The sequence below is a fragment of the Castor canadensis genome, chromosome 9 (genome assembly GCF_047511655.1).
Source record: "Castor canadensis chromosome 9, mCasCan1.hap1v2, whole genome shotgun sequence".
Lineage (NCBI taxonomy): Eukaryota > Metazoa > Chordata > Mammalia > Rodentia > Castoridae > Castor > Castor canadensis.
The window spans coordinates 7,672,315-7,690,727 of NC_133394.1; positions in this window are offsets into that span (position 1 = coordinate 7,672,315).

Consider the following 18,413-nt stretch of genomic DNA (forward strand, 5'->3'; position numbering starts at 1 on the left):
TAACTTGGCTGTTGTGAATAGTGCCACAACTAAGAGATAGCATAGATAAATGGGACCTCATAAAACTAAAAAGCTTCTGTTCATCAAAAGAAATGGTCTCTAAACTGAAGAGAACACCCACAGAGTGGGAGAAAATATTTGCCAACTATACATTAGACAAAGGACTGATAACCAGTATAGGGAACTTAAAAAACTAAATTCTCCCAAAACTAATGAACCAATAAAGAAATGGGCAAGTGAACTAAACAGAACTTTCTCAAAAGAAGAAATTCAAATGGCCAGAAAACACATGAAAAAATGCTCACCATCTGTAGCAATAAAGGAAATGCAAATTAAAACCACGCTAAGATTCCACCTCACCCCTGTTAGAATAGCCATCATCAGCAACACCACCACCAACAGGTGTTGGCGAGGATGCGGGGAAAAAGGAACCCTCTTACACTGCTGGTGGGAATGTAAACTAGTACAACCACTCTGGAAGAAAATTTGGAGGCTACTTAAAAAGCTAGACATCGATCTACCATTTGATCCAGCAATACCACTCTTGGGGATATACCCAATAGACTGTGACACAGGTTACTCCAGAGGCACCTGCACACCCATGTTTATTGCGGCACTACTCAAAATTGAGGTTTATACAGTTCAAAAAATATATTCCATCTATTCCATCCTCTTTTTCATCTGTTGGAAATCATCACCATTCTCCCAGTTTCTTCCCATTACACTGTAATCTATTTAATTTCTAGTCATAAATTATGCTTCTTTGATTTGTGTTCTCCCTTGCTGTTCCACCTTAGGCACATCACATTCCCAAAGGCAGTTCATAGGTCAGAACACCATGAGTGAGTGTACACAATGATCTCTGATTGCTAAATTCTGGAATTTCCCTTCATTCTAACTGAACTCTCAGCTGAGTTTAACTTTCTCAAACAGTCTGAACAGATAAAGTCCATGGCAGTGTGCTCTCCTAATTCTTTCTCTGTCTCTCTTAGTATTCTTTTCTTGATTAATTTTCTTAATTTCAATCTCTTCATCTTTTAAATATTATTGTCTTTGACAACTGATACTTAATTTTTTTTGAGCAGTAACAATCCTCCTGCAATTCTGGAGTCACCTTTGCAACAATTACTCAAATATCTTCTTCTACCCTGGGCCATTCATGAATAATGATGGAGTAACATATTGAATAATTTACTAAATATCTCCGTTGGATTTCCCCAAGCACCTCAAGTATATCAGTTTTGAAATTCACCTGACCATATGCACATTGAATTTGTTCTTGTATGTTCTTTTTGGTGACTCTAATTCAATAGAAACTTGAACCATACTATATCATCTCTAATCCATTTCCCCACATCAACCTGGGCAAGTCTTATCAATGACTTTTCCTTGCTATTCATCGTATCTATACATTATTCTTTTCTTTTTCATGCTAACTCTGTCTCTTTTTTAATCCAACAATCTATTATTATAACTCAATAATCATTTTGTTGTTTCTAGTCTCGGCCCTCTCCTTCCATTCTATTTTTTCCAGTCACTATATTGATTCCTCTAAAACACAAGCCCTAGTTTGATTTCCATGCATACAACTTTATGGTTTCTAATTGTTTACAATGAAGGTGCTTAGCCAGCTTACAAATTCCTTCTTGGTACAGACCCTGGCCAAATCTCTTACCTCATTTCTTTCAATCATTTTTTATGTTTTAATAGAATAGATACTCTTGTCATGGTTTAGATCTTGCATGTCCTCCAAAGATCATGTTATAGGCTTGTTGTCAGTCTGTGGTATTGTTGGGAGATGGTGGAACCTTTAGGAGGTGAGGCCTATTGGGAAGAAGTTAGGTTGTTAGGATCATGCCTTGGAAAGGGATATCAGTACCCTGGTCCCTTTCTCTATCTCTTCACTTCCCATCTGACTTGAGTTGAGAAGCAGCCTCCACCATGTACTCTGACAGTGCTTCTGCTTTGCTCTAGGCCCCAAAGAAATGGGACTAGACCATGGAAGGACACCTCTGAAACTATGAGCCTAAATACATTTTTCCTCCATTTAAGTTATCTCAGCTATTGTGGCATCGCAATGGCCAGCGCACACACACACACACACCCTCTCCCTCTTCTTGGAGAACTCCTAACCAGCCTTGCATGGATACCTAGAAAAGCTTCTTTACATCCACACATAGAATTAATAACCTCTATAGATGAATGTGATTCTTATTGAATTTAAATATATTCTAGAGACTCCTTCATATAAAGACCATCTTATTCTTTCCTTTGCCTGGAATGCAGGGACTCAACAATAGTATGGCGAAGAAATTAATAAGCATTTAACTTTCTGAGGAATGATATGATTCATTGCTAGGGTAGAAAGGAGACAAACCATCAAAATATATTCCTCTGATAACATTTAATGGAAAGTTGTGAGCATGCTATAAAAAATTTTAGTGTTTTCTGCTTTTAAATGATTGTGAAGATGTGTTCCATGTTTGGTTTTATAATACTGCTCATGGTAGCAATATCACAAATGACTATCTCTAAAGTAAAATATGAACCTCTAACATTTTATTGAACATAAGCAACCCTCATTCTATATAAATATTGCATTTCAATGTTTTTGTTTAATTCAGCCATTTGGTCTCAAATGTTTTTTTCTCTCCTTTGGAAGCAATATTGTGTGGACTGTTCATTTTTCTAAGTAAGTCTTGAAAGGCAGGCTTACCCATAAAATATATGATTATAATTGTGACTTATCTTTTCAATTGCATTTTGTCATTCTGTAACAGACATATTCAAATGAACATATCTTTCCCTTATGAAGGTCTGGAGCCCTCTATCCCCTACTAACTTGCTCTTTAATCAGAAGGTTAGCTCTGTGTCAAGGAGTATGACTGGGTTTAGAGAGCTCTGCATTCCAAAAGCTTGCCTACATTTTTGTAGATGTGGATAATTATTTTCATGGAGTTGAAAAGATAACTCTAAATGTATGACATTTATACTCCCATCAGAGTCTACACATTGTGGTAGGTACTGCAGTAAAGCACACTGGCTAAGTTTTAAGAGTATGGGTGGTCCCAAGTGTCTATCATGCAAAGTATACAATATTGCTATTAACTCGTTGTTATAGCAATGAGTTGCCAATATTGCTAATAACTGAGTTAGGTTATGGAGAATGTGAGCTGAGGATATTACATGTGACTTCTTAAATTTCATACTAAGAATATTAGCCTTAAGTAGGATTCATTAAGAAGCTATTGAAAGTTATGCACATGTACTTGGTAGGAAATGGTGGGTGTGAAAGTGTAGAAGGGAGGGTGACTATCAGCAGAATGCAATAGTTCAATCTGTTTCCTCAAAATTAGGGAAAATGATCAAATATCTGAACAAAAGCCTACACGGGCACAAAACAATGCTATGAAATTTCATATATAATGGCTTCATTATGTAGTGAGAAATTTTATGCTAGGTCTCTAACAGCAAATAACTATCATTTGAGATAATATCTTCTTTTCTTAGTTTGTCACAATGATGGATAATCAAGTTGTATGGGAAAATGTCTGTGAGGATGACAGTCCTTTAAAAAGATCTGTGATTTCCCCTATCAGTTACACAGAACACATGAGTAGTTATGTGGATTATTAGTAGGAAAGCCAACTTTGGAAGTTTGAAAATAATACTCCCGATTAATAAAAAAAACAAATTATAAAGAAATTAAAGCAAAGAGATGAAAATAACAGATATTTAAGGATATCATGATGCTAAAAATATTGAAGAAAGCATGATTTTAGATCATTAGAAGTTTTCTCCCTGTCAGCTTATAAGAAAATACTGAGCTTCATAAAGAAATATGAGTATTAACAAATTCAGTAGTAACTTATTTGCCATAATGGACTGCTATTCTCCTTTTTCACACCTGAAATTCAAGTATATGGTGGTTTATAGCATGTGTCTTTTTCCATCCGTGAGGAGAAAAAAGGTGTTTCTCTTTTTCTTTCTACACACACACACACACACACACACACACACACACACACACATGAAAAATGTCACTAAATATTGGTGAGAAGTTCTAATATATTTAAAGCTATATGTTTTTAATCCTAAATCGAAATGTGGACGTTTTTACTGACATAGATAAAGTATTCTAAATGTGATCAGCTTACTAAGTAGAATTTTCCCCTGCAAATTGAAAGCAATGTAATTTTGTATCCTGAATCCCTGAAAGTTGTAACATTTAGATATCTGATCTTTTGATAATTTTCCTTCCAGGCCCATAAGCAGACAGGAATTGCACATATTTTCACTATCACTTTTCCTTCCTCATAAAATTGATGGTTGCATCTACTAGTCAAAGTCCTGATCAGTAGGAAGATATTTCTCACACTCTCAAAATCATCTCTGAATGTGACTGTAATGTACCTATCCTACATTTTTAGATTCTTCCTTCACGCTGAGATGATCTATCCTAATAATCAGAAGCTGAGTGTTTCCATCCTAGGTTAGTGACTGGTATGGATTCTCGACCTTTCTCCCCCACTACAGTCACAGATGACAACTGGAGAAGAGGCTCTGGTGCAAATGTAGTGGGTGGCCTGGAAATCTGGGCTCCTACTCCTGCTCATTCAGCTTATCCTTTCCCACTATTCCTGCTTAATCACAGACATGCAATTTCTACTTCAGACTTGGAGGGTCTGACATAACCCCGATCACAAGGGCCGTTCCATATGCATACTCAGTGGTGGCCTGTTATCCACTTTTCCTAACTATGGAAGTCCAACAAAATGCCAGGAGTTATTTCTTTAAAAAGTACACAAATCCCTGCTGACTATAGGTTGGCTTTGTTCCAGAATCCCAGAGGACTTTTTCTGGTTTGCTCTCAGGGTTGTGACACATATTACATACTGTATGTTTTCTAGTCACAGACTCATCTAGCAACATAGGGTTTGATGGGCCATACGGACCCAGTGTCAGGACAGCTTATTCTCATTGCAAAGTCCTTTTGTATCATAGATCACAAACAAATCTGCAACCTTCTGTGTCAGCCAGTATATCAGACTGGAGCAGTGTTCCTACATCAGGGAAAAGTTAACTCAAGAACTCAAAGATGCCTACCAACGGCTGTGTTTCATTCTTTATGGTTAGAGATTGACATGCTCAGACCCCTAAGAAATTCACTGGAGGGGCAGGTGATTGAATCTTATTTTCTGCCCTCTGGAGAATATGTGGGGCACAATGTTCTAATGATTTAGACTTAGTCACCTCTTGCCTGTCCTAATGATCAAGGTGATGTCATTGTTTTATGTATTAGTTGATAGTCAAGGGAAGTCCAGACAGCATTCCAGATCACTTTAGAACATATCACAATAGAGGACAGGAGAGTAAACGCAGCACTGCAGAACTGTCAATGAGTGTTGAGATCCATCTGAGGTTAATGTAAATGGCTCGCTATCTATTTAGTTCATCAAACAGCTGCCTTCCATGTACCTGAAGCCTCACTCATCTGCCCTAGCAACCATCCCACATCCGTTACTGTAGCCATGACTGGAGCCACCATTTGCTTGATTTTGCACTGGTTGAAAGCAGTTTCTACAGACCACCCAGTTCTCTGGGGACAAAACTCATGTATTACATTAATTATGTGATAAAGAACATCATTGCTCCATACTTCAGACTTTCATTGACAGAATATTTGCCATCATCTTCTATCCCCCTTCCCATCCACACAGGAGGCAGTACTACCTTTATTTTCTTGGAAATCAGTTTCTAAAGTTTTGTCTTGGCTTTCACCAAAAGCCTCTCCCCAAATCCAAATGCCGATGGTGAGGTTTTTTCCAACTTCCAATTGTATCACTTCTAATATTCTGTTCTGGATTCTGTGGAGGTGACCACATGGAGGCTATGTGGAAGGAGGTAGTCAAGTGTGACTGTACATCAGCCAGCACTCCATTTGTTGACTGCCCATAAATATCCATTCCAAAAGTGGGACTACAGTGACACTTTGACCCTCTAGGTATCAGTGCCAACTTGATGTGCAATAGTCTTCTAAATGTGTAAGCATCACAGTCCTCACAGCGTTTATGTGAACAGCCCTAGGTTCCTTTGAGCAAGGACTAGAAAAGTCATTGCCATATATGTTCATTGCAGTGTCACAAGTGAGTACATATTAGGAGCCCAGTAACCAGTTCAGTCCATAGACTTTATGTTTAAATTGTAACTTAGAACTGGTACTAAGCAAAAATTTTAAAAACATTGTGATATTTTCAGAGAACCACTTTCTAGCTCCTTCCATTCTTGCTTTTTCTCAGTGTAATGTGAAATAACCTTCCCGTTTTGATGTCCATCTATTTTGTTCCTTGAAACATCATATACCATAAACCATTTTCATATTTCTTGGTAAGGAAATCCTTTTGTCCACTCTCCCTATCTTTCTTGTGGTAAGTAGAATTTTGTGACCTTTTTTGTGGTTAAGTGATGCCACCTAGTTTTCTTGTCCCATCATCCCATGGACATCAAGGAACTCAGCTCCATGACCAACCGCCTCTCCTACTTACTCTTGATTCTCATCCACTGGAGAAATAACTTCACAGTGATTCCTCACTCCTCATGTGTCCCCTGAGCTATCTTGCCAAGCATAATCTTGTAGTTGTTTTATTTTTGTTTTTCTTCAAATATCCATTATAAAAGGTCCATCTCCCGTAGCCTCACTGATTTTCATACCTCTCAGCACAGGCTGTTGTTTTTTCTAGCTTTCTAAAAGACACCCCAGCAGTGAATTTACTCCCTTCCACAGTGTCTTTGTCAGAGTATTGAATCTTGTGTCCCCAAAAAGTGCCTTAGAGTAAACAATTTCTTACTTATCTTTCTTCTATTTGACTTCCCTGGTTAAATTTCAATCTCAGAGAAGTCTCCTGACTCTTTTACATGGTAGCTAGCTCTGGCAGCAACTTGGATGTAAAATTTTCCTCCCCAATCACTGACTCCTACCCTACATCATATAGAAGAGCTGTGAAGAACTATTAGGAAGCTCCTCTACCTATCGTCCTCAGAGGAAGAAGCTCCCTGGTTGTCATTGGCATAGGCGGTGTGCTTGCTCCCACAAAGGAAAGGAGCGCTCTTCTGCAGGTTATGAGGGCTCAGGAAGTGTTCAGAGACAACACCTTTGGGGGGAAATATGGGTATTTCCATCTCATATTTCAGGGTTCCTGATTCTCCTTAGGCCCTGGAACTAAGCATAGATTTCCTCTGGCTGAACATTTAAATGTTTCTAGAACTTTGTTACCTTCAGTTTGCTGCTCAAGAAATGAAAGCCTCTTTTAAGCTGCCACAAAGCCACTTTCTTACCTCAAGCCTCTAATTGCTGGTCCTCGGTCTTTCATTATCCATCTGAAAGCCATGGAGAGAATATGATAGCAATCAGCCCACTCTGCTGTCTGTAGGGTTTCTTCCCTTGTGTCTTCAAATGCCTGAAACATCTCACTCACAAGTGCTTTCTCCTCTACTTGAACACTTTTTTAAGGTTGCTACTAATGAAATGCCTGGCCATTGTGCTACAATTCTTCCTAGGTGCTACCTCAGCCTCATGTGTCTGTCAGATGGCATTCAACTGCCCATCGGATATATTCCTTCAATATTTTACATGTTAATCTCACTACACCATAACAAGACTTATATTCCAAGTTGTCTAGAATGGCATTGATTTAACCTATGGTTTTGTCATTGTTGCTAACAGTGCTCTCTTTCATTCTATAGAAGGTATACTTTGCATGATAAATTTACAGTCATCCTGGTTAAAATACTCCCTTCTCTATGCAGTAGTCATAGCACACATGTATACTCTAAACCCCTGATGATAATAATGCTATAATTCACTGAGCATTCTATGCCAGTGAAATATATTACATACATTATATCATTCAATTTAATAAATTATCATCTCTCATTTCTAAAATGATGAAACTGAGTTTGAAGGGGTATGAATAATTTGCTACATATGATCCAGTTGATAAAGGGTAAGAATAGGATGTAAAACCAGATCAGGATGATGTTATACCTTCTGTATTATGGATGCTTATTTCTGTTACCACAGTCTTGTAATAATTAGCTGAAAGTAGCTCCACTTGTCACTAACTTCTCTGGGCCTTGGTGTCCTCATGAGAATGAGAAGGTGACAATATAATTTCAAATGTTTCTTTCAAATCTGAAAATCTATGGTCTAAATAAAGAAGCTGTCATTATGACCAAGATTATCAAAGTGGCTTTGAATTTTGTCAAAGATGGGAAGAAATACTCTAATTAAAACCACAATCGTGTATGGATTCTTTCAAAAACTGCTTCCAGAAGATTTCCTAGAAAGTTCAGTTACTCAAAAATGAGAATATTTCCATAAAGCTGACACTTTACTGATAATATTATTTAGGAATACAACATAATGAAGTAAATTCATTCATTTTCTTTAATTCTTACTTTTTTGTGGACTGGGGTTTGAACTCAGGGCTTTGTGCTTACAAAGCAGGAGCTCTATTGCTTCAGCCACTCCTCCAGTCCATTTTTCTGTAGTTATTTTGGAGATATAGGGTCTCACAAACTATGTACCTGGACTGGACTCAAACTTCAATCCTCCTGATCTCAACCTCCCAAATAACTAGAATTATGGGCTTGAGCCACCAGTGTCCGGTATTAATTTTTACTTTTAAGATAGATCCAACAGTTAAAAGTATTTAGAAAACTTATTAAGAACAAGAGCAAGTATATGCCTTAATCCCTTTCTTCCAGGTCTTCATCTAGACATCTGTCTTCACATCTGTGAAGAATATGCTAACATAACTCCTCCTGGATTGTTTAAAGGCAGTCTCTATTTGGCTTGCAACTATAAAAATTAAGAACTAAGCTTGATTTTTGTTTCTGGTATTTCAAACCATTTTTTGTGCATGTAGTCACACACACACACACAAAACCTACACTGCACACTTCATTCTCAAAATATATTTATAACATAATTTTATTAGTCTAATTAATATTCAAGGTTTATGTTTTGATTACATATACGTGTAGCAGCCAATCACTGCTCAGCCTTAGTATGTATCCACACAGTGTTCTTTCTGGCACAACTTTGGTTTTCAAAACAATTTTCTTAGCATTTGTTCAACGATGTGAAAAGTTACTATTAATTTACTCTCAAATCTCTGCCATTATTATGAACTCCCTTAGCAAGTTCAAACATAGCACATTATTATTGACTTAATCTTTCAGTGATTTCTTCCTTCAGCCCCGATGAGAAAAATTCTCTAGTCTGTGATGATTGATCTTGAAGTATATGACTTGATCCTCCTACTAGGAGGGGCTTTGTCCCTCCTCAAGACATTCCCTTCCCTTTGTGCATTGGAGCTCCTTCCTAGACATGCATTTTCCTTCATGGTGTACTTATTCAGGTTAGTGGTATAGTAGTCAGTGCTCTTCAGAGGAACAGAATCAATTGAATATGTACATTATATTATAAGGAACAGGCTCGTGGTGGTCATCGAGCCTGAGGAGCTGTAAGATCTGCTTTCTGTGGGCCGTAGACCTGGAAAGACTTGCAGTGTAGGCCACTTCAAGTTTTGGGGTCTGCAAACTAAGACAGCCAGTGGTGTAAAACCAGATTCAAGACACACAAAGATAAAGCACTCAGGCAAAAAAGGGGCAAACTCTCCCTTCCTCTAGTTGTTATTAGTGGGTTCTTAATGGGTTGGATGATACCTATCCACATTGAAGAGGAACAACTGTTTTATTGAGTTCAATAATTTAAGTGCTAATGTCATTTGGAATTACTGTTATAGATACTCTTAGAAATAATGACCAAATATCCAGGCACAACTAACCTAGTAACATTGACACAAAAAATTAACCATCACAAGGGCAATAAATCAACCAGTAACTTCCAGAGAAAACTGTGAGGAAGATAATTTTTAAGACTATGCACATTTGAAAAAAAAAGTGCTGTTTTTCTAGCTCTATAATTCATTAGTAGTTGATTAAATATACAATTTGGAAACAAGTTTTCTCCAGACTTTAAGGGTTCTTTATCTTTGTTTTTTGATTTTCCCTGGTTGCCTTGCTAGATCACTGAGATTTCTGATACCATTCTGATTCCTGATCAACTTCATGTGAACTATCTCTCTTCCAAACTTTTTCTCCCTTTGTTAGGCTGCAGCTTTTCAGATTTGAAATGTGATAAAATTTGGTAAAGAATGGTTTCTCTGCAGCTGGGAAATACATTTTATTGTTTTGGAAATTTTTGGAATGATTTAATTCATATTTTACACCTCTCCTCTATTTTTACTTTTGGATATATTATTTTAGATCATGAAATACAGATCTCTAATTTTGTTAATTTTTGTCACCTATTTTGCATCAACCTTTCTATTTTCAAGCTTCATAGTACACTTCCTCAATCTTATCTCCCGTGCTTTCAAATGAGTACCTTTAAAATTTATCTGAACCCATATCTACACACACAAAATTTGTATTTTACCCAAGATATTGTTCCTAGTTTTCTTCCACTCATTTTGTTTCATGGCCTATAATATTTTCTGTTACTTTTCTAAATATATTAATAACAAATTATTTGAATGTCTATCTATATTGTTTACATTAGTCCAACTTTTTTCTTTTCATTTTTTCTGTTATGGAGTTTAGTCTCTATGTTTCCTATTAAATTTACCTTAACCAATAACTCCTAATTTTTTATTAATTTTATGACTATTGCACTAAAGAAATGGATTGCAAATTCTCTGGCATAGAGCGAGAGAATTATAGGCCTATGGGCTGGTCAGAGCTTAGGTGTAAACTGTTTAGTCTGCTGTCCGTGGGAAATAACTCTTGTCTGGGGCTCTTCTGATGGTCAGGGGAAGAATACATCAGGAAGTCACAACTCTTAGTGTCTGGACAGTTACATAATCCTGTGATTATAAATACCAAATATCCTTTTAAATGAAAGACAGAAAAAACAGGAAATTTCTCTTATTTTGTGTTTTCTTTATTCAAATCATGCCCAAATTATTAGGTATTTTTATAAAACTCAAATCAAACGACTTTTAGATGGGCAAACACAACATGCAAATAAAAATATATGGAAACCCTAGAATTTGTAGACAAAGATTAAAGGAATACACAGTAGTGTTGTGAGGACTACGTATTCATCTGGAACACACCATGTCCTACTGGATGAAGTATTCTGGAAGGATCTGGTTGGATCTCGAGGCAGTCTTGGTCCTCCTAGGATATACTACCCATAATTCTGTTCTGTAGCAACAAGTCCATTCTATGCATCAGTCTGACTCTGTAGTAGAATCACAGTTTCTTTATGATAATATTTTATAGGGACTGTATTATGCGTGGGGAGCCACTGTTACTTTCTTTATGACATTGATGTGAAAAGTCCTCACTGAGAATTAAACAGTCTATTCTCTGCTTCATTATTTTATAGTAAAAATGTAAAAATCAAAATATTTCTCTTCATTTTTCAGGACTGTGATCAGAGATAAATTCTCACGCGAGACAATTCCCTTCAGTACAATAATTTCAAACTTGTCAGTGAAGACTATTGTTAGGTTTTTCTTTAGATGGATAGACATGCATTTTCATAATGTGTATGTGGATGATGGATAGAGGAAGTTGATTTTTAGAAGCATTTTTTTCTCTTTTGGAGGTACTAGGACTTGAACTTAGGGCTCAAACTTGCAGTCAGGCACTGTGCCACTTGAGCCACACTTTCAGCCTTTTTTGTTTTAGTTATTTTTCAGATAGGGGCTCATATTTTTGCCCAGGGCCTCAGATCTTGCTAGGGTCTCAGATCTTGATCCTCTTCCATTTGCCTCCCACATAGCTGGGACCACAGGAGTTCACCACTACACCCCGCTCGACTTTAACACACTCATTCATATTAAAAAAAAATCCCTTTAGGTTGATGACATCATTTTGTCTTTACAGCCTCTTCTCTTTACATACCAAATTTCACTCCGTGTTATCATAATGCCCAATTCATTTGTTTACCGTATGAAAACTCACATACACAGTACACTTCAAAATCTGCTAAATGCAGTTATGTGTAAAATAATAGCAACTACAAAATTTTACCCACAAATATCATTATCTATAAAGCTTATCAAAAGTACACGAGAAAATAAAAGTGTACTGTATGTTAATTCATAATGCAAAAGTTCAGACAATGTTACTTCAAGCAAACCGAAATACTTTACTATTGGGCTTATTAATACTGATCTTGATACTTGAAGACAGGCTGAAAACTATGCACATTGGCAACAGTCCCTCCTGACAGAGCAGTAGACTGACAAGGAACACACGAATAAACGCTGCATACATGGGGCAGTGAGGTTAAATGCAATACAAATTCTTTAGAGAAGCTCAGCTGAAAAAACGAAACGTTTGTCTAATTTCCATCACTCCTTTGCATTATACGTTTGTTAAAGTTTTTTTTGTTTTGTTTTTTTTGGTAAGGAATTGTTTTGGCAGTAGGTTCAGATAGACAGAATTCTACCTCAGTGACTGGTCATCTTCTGTTTACTATGATATTTAAAGACTGACAGAGAAATGCACATTTTCTTTTCATCACAATTTTTACATATAGCATACTTCCAGAAATAAAAGGATCAATTCATTCTATATGAAAGTACATCTTTTAATTTATAATATAGTATGTTGTGAAATACTGTAATTACTCTCATTAATTTTGTACACAAATAAATTTGGATTTACTAAAATATAAATGAGGTTAATTGAGCTACTCTTATCATTTTGCACTTACCATTATCATAAAAAATATTTACTAAAAATACATTAGCACTTAACCAAGCTGTGATTGTTATACATAAAATGTAACTGGATATAATTACTGGCTATTAATGTAAGCTCTGATTGTGATATATAGGAAGTCACAAATTTTATAGTGCGGTTTTCCTGTGGCTGACCAAAGTGTGCAGATTGTTTGCCTAATCACTCATCTTTATATACATAAAAAAATTAAATAAAATTTTTAAATAGTTACATTTCTATCCTTATTTCATATTTAACAGAAATAATTTGGTGTGTATAAATAATTATAGTACTAAGGTTCATTGAACTCTTGTTAATGTATTTTCTTACATAGAAATGTTCTTATTAAAATGTAAGTCTAAAATCAGCAGATAATGCTGTGGGGTGGGGAGAATTTTAATTTAGATCTTATGTTCTACATTGGTCCCTCATTTTGAGTTGTGTTTACAAATCCCCTGCCATCAATTTCTCTTAGAGAATTTCAGATTGGAGAATTAGCAAGACAGCATATATAAAGCATATTCTTTTCCCTGAAAATCACCAAGTTCATGAAAGCTATTAAAGAATGAGAAATACAAATACAACACAAGGTGGGAAAAGCTTATTAAATGAACATGAACTCAGAAAGAAGATGAAATTTGATACCAATGCTGTGATGCCCCAGAGGGAAAGAGCAATGTGGAATTACGATTAGCTTTCTGGGGCTGTGGAAACTGTACTTCCTATGCCAGGATTTGTGAGGGAAGCAGAGTTCTAATGTGAAACTGTCTGGCAGGCAAAGTACTATTTTTAAAATTATATAACTGTCGGTTAGAACTTCAAGGCATGGATGTCTTTTTTAAATGCTATAGTAAAAGTATTGATTTGTAGTCATTCAAAGTTCGATACTATCCAGAAAAATTAAAGAAAAGCAAATAGCTAGATATCACAACACATTTGCCTTTGACAGACAAACAATAGAACCATTTGTGTTTTACGTTTGAGTGTACTGCAGTGCTCTTACTGAGTGAGAAATGACACCCTCAGAATAAAAATAGCCAGAAGAGGGGACAAATGTCTCAATAAAACAAAACAAAAATCATTGAACAATTGGGGCTGTAAGTGTACTGTCTACTTGAATGAATGTGCTAGTCTTTTTTATCCATGGTAGCAATCTGGCTTTGCCATTAGAAAAATGAAAATACTTTTAAATAAACTGAAACATTTCTCTCATGGACACATCATCCACAGATTGCTCTGTCATGTGGTGAAGAGAATGTGGAAAATGTCTTAAAATAATATCTTGTCATGTGATCATGTCATTTCTATGTTTCGGAAAGAATTATAAAAATCGTAATGGTATTTCTAGTTTCTGACTTTTAACTCATTGTTATTTTCACATTTTATTCAGTTTATGTCAGTCATTTCTATTTTTCTCACATTAAAATTTTGAATTTTAAATAGACTAGTTACTAGCAAGGTAATCAATATTTTTAAAATAATTATCACTATGGTAAATGTAGATATCAATGAGTAATGGGTGGTATTATTGATAATCATGGAGCAAACTACATATAATGTTTAGAAATTATAGAGAAATTTGGTCATATTCACCCCACATGCCACTCTCCTTTTCCCCTCTCCCCTCCCCACCAAATAGTCCTTCTTTTAAATTCAGATCATTTTGTTTTTAGCTCTAGATTCAGCTTATGATAGAAAATATGGCATATTTGTCTCTCTGAAGTTGATGTGTGAAAATACAGTAATGAAAACCATTAAAACTTGTAAAAAGAAGGGGAAAAAAGATAATAAGGAATAAAGGGGTGAATATAATCAAAAGAAAGCACATTGTACAATTTGTATATGATAATATAGAAGAAATTATAGAGGAATTTGATCTTAAACCTATTCATTACTTTAATTTATAATTTTATTTTAATGTCTATATTTGGCATTTAGGATTAAAATAACCTCAGTTAATATAGCTAGCATAATCAGGTACTCATGTAATTGATAGTCTTAACCTCTCCAAAGTCACACATCACATCTTCAAGAAAAAGAAAGCTGTATTTTGCCTAGGATAAAGGAACTCTTGAAACAAATGTGCAAAATCATTTTCCTGTGGGTGCTGCCTGGTGGCCAAGAGATATGGGTGGAATTTTGTTCACATTCCTTTGTATTCGTGCCTTCAATTTTCTCAAATATGGACACAGTTGTTTTAACTTTTTAATATGATCTGTTTTCATTTATTTATTGATTTTCCTTCTTTATATCCTCATTTATTTCCAGCTCTAAATTCATCCCCTTCTTCCCTTCCCTCCTTCTTTGTTTCTTTCCTTCCTGCCTCCCTCTTTCCCTCCCTTTCACTCTCTCACTTGGGAAATTCATATACCATAGGCTTTTTGCTCTGCAGCGTTTGTCCTTGGGCTTCCACCTTAGCTGTGCGCAGACCCTCTCTGGATTTAGCTCATTTTTATCAGCTGGACTTCAGCTTATTCCCAACCATCACCACCATCCCAAAGCCCTTGCTTTACACCCAGAGTTCTTGATTTCCACCTCCAGACTTCCCTAGTGCCATCGTTTGTCTATCGTCCAAAGGTGAGTCTCTCAAGTTTCACCCCTATGAGAGCATTAGCTGATATCTTAGCTCCAGATTAAATGCACAATATAGCTAAAAAAATGCTTCTGCCGCATTCTTAAGACCTATGCACAAAATGAAATTGAAGCAGCAATCAAGAGTCTCCCCAAAAAGAAAAGTCCAGGACCTGATGGATTCTCTGCTGAATTCTATCAGACCTTTAAAGAAGAACTGATACCAACCCTCCTTAAACTGTTCCATGAAATAGAAAGGGAAGGAAAACTGCCAAACACATTTTATGAAGCCAGTATTACACTTATCCCAAAACCAGCCAAAGACACCTCCAAAAAGGAGAACTATAGGCCAATCTCCTTAATGAACATTGATGCAAAAATCCTCAACAAAATAGTGGCAAACCGAATTCAACAACACATCAAAAAGATTATTCACCATGACCAAGTAGGCTTCATCCCAGAGATGCAGGGGTGGTTCAACATACGAAAATCAATAAACGTAATAAACCACATTAACAGAAGCAAAGACGAAAACCACTTGATCATCTCAATAGATGCAGAAAAAGCCTTTGATAAGATCCAACACCATTTCATGATAAAAGCTCTAAGAAAACTAGGAATAGAAGGAAAGTTCCTCAACATTATAAAAGCTATATATGACAAACCTACAGCCAGCATTATACTTAATGGAGAAAAACTGAAACCATTCCCTCTAAAATCAGGAACCAGACAAGGATGTCCAATATCTCCACTCCTATTCAACATAGTACTGGAATTCCTAGCCAGAGCAATTAGGCAAGAAGAAGGAACAAAAAGGAATACAAATAGATAAAGAAACTGTCAAAACATTCCCTATTTGCAGATGACATGATCCTATACCTTAAAGACCCAAAAAACTCTACTCAAAAGCGTCTAGACATCATCAATAGCTATAGCAAGGTAGCAGGATATAAAATCAATATAGAAAAATCATTAGCATTTCTATACACTAACAATGAGCAAACTAAAAAAGAATGTATGAAAACAATTCAATTTACAATAGCCTCAAAAAAAATCAAATACCTAGTTGTAAACCTAACAAAAGATGTGAAAGACCTCTACAAGGAAAACTGTAAACTTCTGAAGAAAGAGATTGAGGAAGACTATAGAAAGTGGAGAGATCTCCCATGCTCATGGATTGGTAGAATCAACAGAGTAAAAATGTTGATACTCCCCAAAGTAATCTACATGTTTAATGCAATTCCCATCAAAATTCCAATGACATTCATTAAAGAGATTGAAAAATCTACTGTGAAATTTATATGGCCACACAGGAAGCCACGAATAGCCAAGGCAATACTCAGTCAAAAGAACAATGCTGGAGGTATCACAATACCTGACTTCAAACTATATTACAAAGCAATAACAATAAAAACAGCATGGTACTGGCACAAAAACAGACATGAAGACCAGTGGAACAGAATAGAGGACCCAGATATGAAGCCACACAACTATAACCAACTTGTCTTTGACAAAGGAGCTAAAAATATATGATGGAGAAATAGCAGCCTCTTCAACAAAACTGCTGGGAAAACTGGTTAGCAGTCTGCAAAAAACTGAAACTAGATCCATGTATAGTACCCTATACCAACATTAACTCAAAATGGATCAAGGATCTTAATATCAGACCACAAACTCTAAAGTTGATACAGGAAAGAGTAGGAAATACTCTGGAGTTGGTAGGTATAGGTAAGAACTTTCTCAACGAAACCCCAGCAGCACAGCAACTAAGAGATAGCATAGATAAATGGGACCTCATAAAACTAAAAAGCTTCTGTTCATCAAAAGAAATGGTCTCTAAACTGAAGAGAACACCCACAGAGTGGGAGAAAATATCTGCCAGCTACACATCAGACAAAGGACTGATAACCACAATATATAGGGAACTTAAAAAACAAAATTCTCCCAAAACTAATGAACCAATAAAGAAATGGGCAAGTGAACTAAACAGAACTTTCTCAAAAGAAGAAATTCAAATGACCAAAAAACACATGAAAAAATGCTCAACATCTCTAGCAATAAAGGAAATGCAAATTAAAAGCGCACTAAGATTCCACCTCACCCCTGTTAGAACAGCCATCATCAGCAACACCACCACCAACAGATGTTGGAGAGGATGCAGGGAAAAAGGAACCCTCTTACACTGCTGGTGGGAATGTAAACTAGTACAACCACTCTGGAAAAAAATTTGGAGGCTACTTAAAAAGCTAGACATTGATCTACCATTTGATGCAGCAATACCACTCTTGGGGATATACCCAAAAGACTGTGACACAGGTTACTCCAGAGGCACCTGCACACCCATGTTTATTGCAGCACTATTCACAATAGCCAAGTTATGGAAACAGCCAAGATGCCCCACCACTGACGAATGGATTAGAAAATGTGGTATCTATACACAATGGAATTCTGTGCAGCCATGAAGAAGAACGAAATGTTATCATTCACTCATAAATGGATGGAATTGGAGAACATCATTCTGAGTGAGGTTAGCCTGGCCCAAAAGACCAAAAATCGTATGTTCTCCCTCATATGTGGACATTAGATCAAGGGCAAACACAACAAGGGGATTGGACTTTGAGCACATGATAAAGTGAGAGCACACAAGGAAGGGGTGAGGATAGGTAAGACACCTAAAAAGCTAGATAGCATTTCTTGCCCTCAATGCAGAAAACTAAAGCAGATACCTTAAAAGCAACTGAGGCCAATAGGAAAAGGGGACCAGGAACTAGAGAAAAGGTTAGATCAAAAAGAATTAACCTAGAAGGTAACACCCATGCACAGGAAATTAATGTGAGTCAACTCCCTGTTTGGCTATCCTTATCTCAACCAGCAAAAACCCTTGTTCCTTCCTATTATTGCTTATATTCTCTCTTCAACAAAATTAGAGATAAGGGCAAAATAGTTTCTGCTGGGCATTGAGGGGGTGGGGAGGAGAGGGAAGGGGGTGGTGTGGGTGGTAAGGGAGGGGGTGGGGGCAGGAGGGAGAAATGACCCAA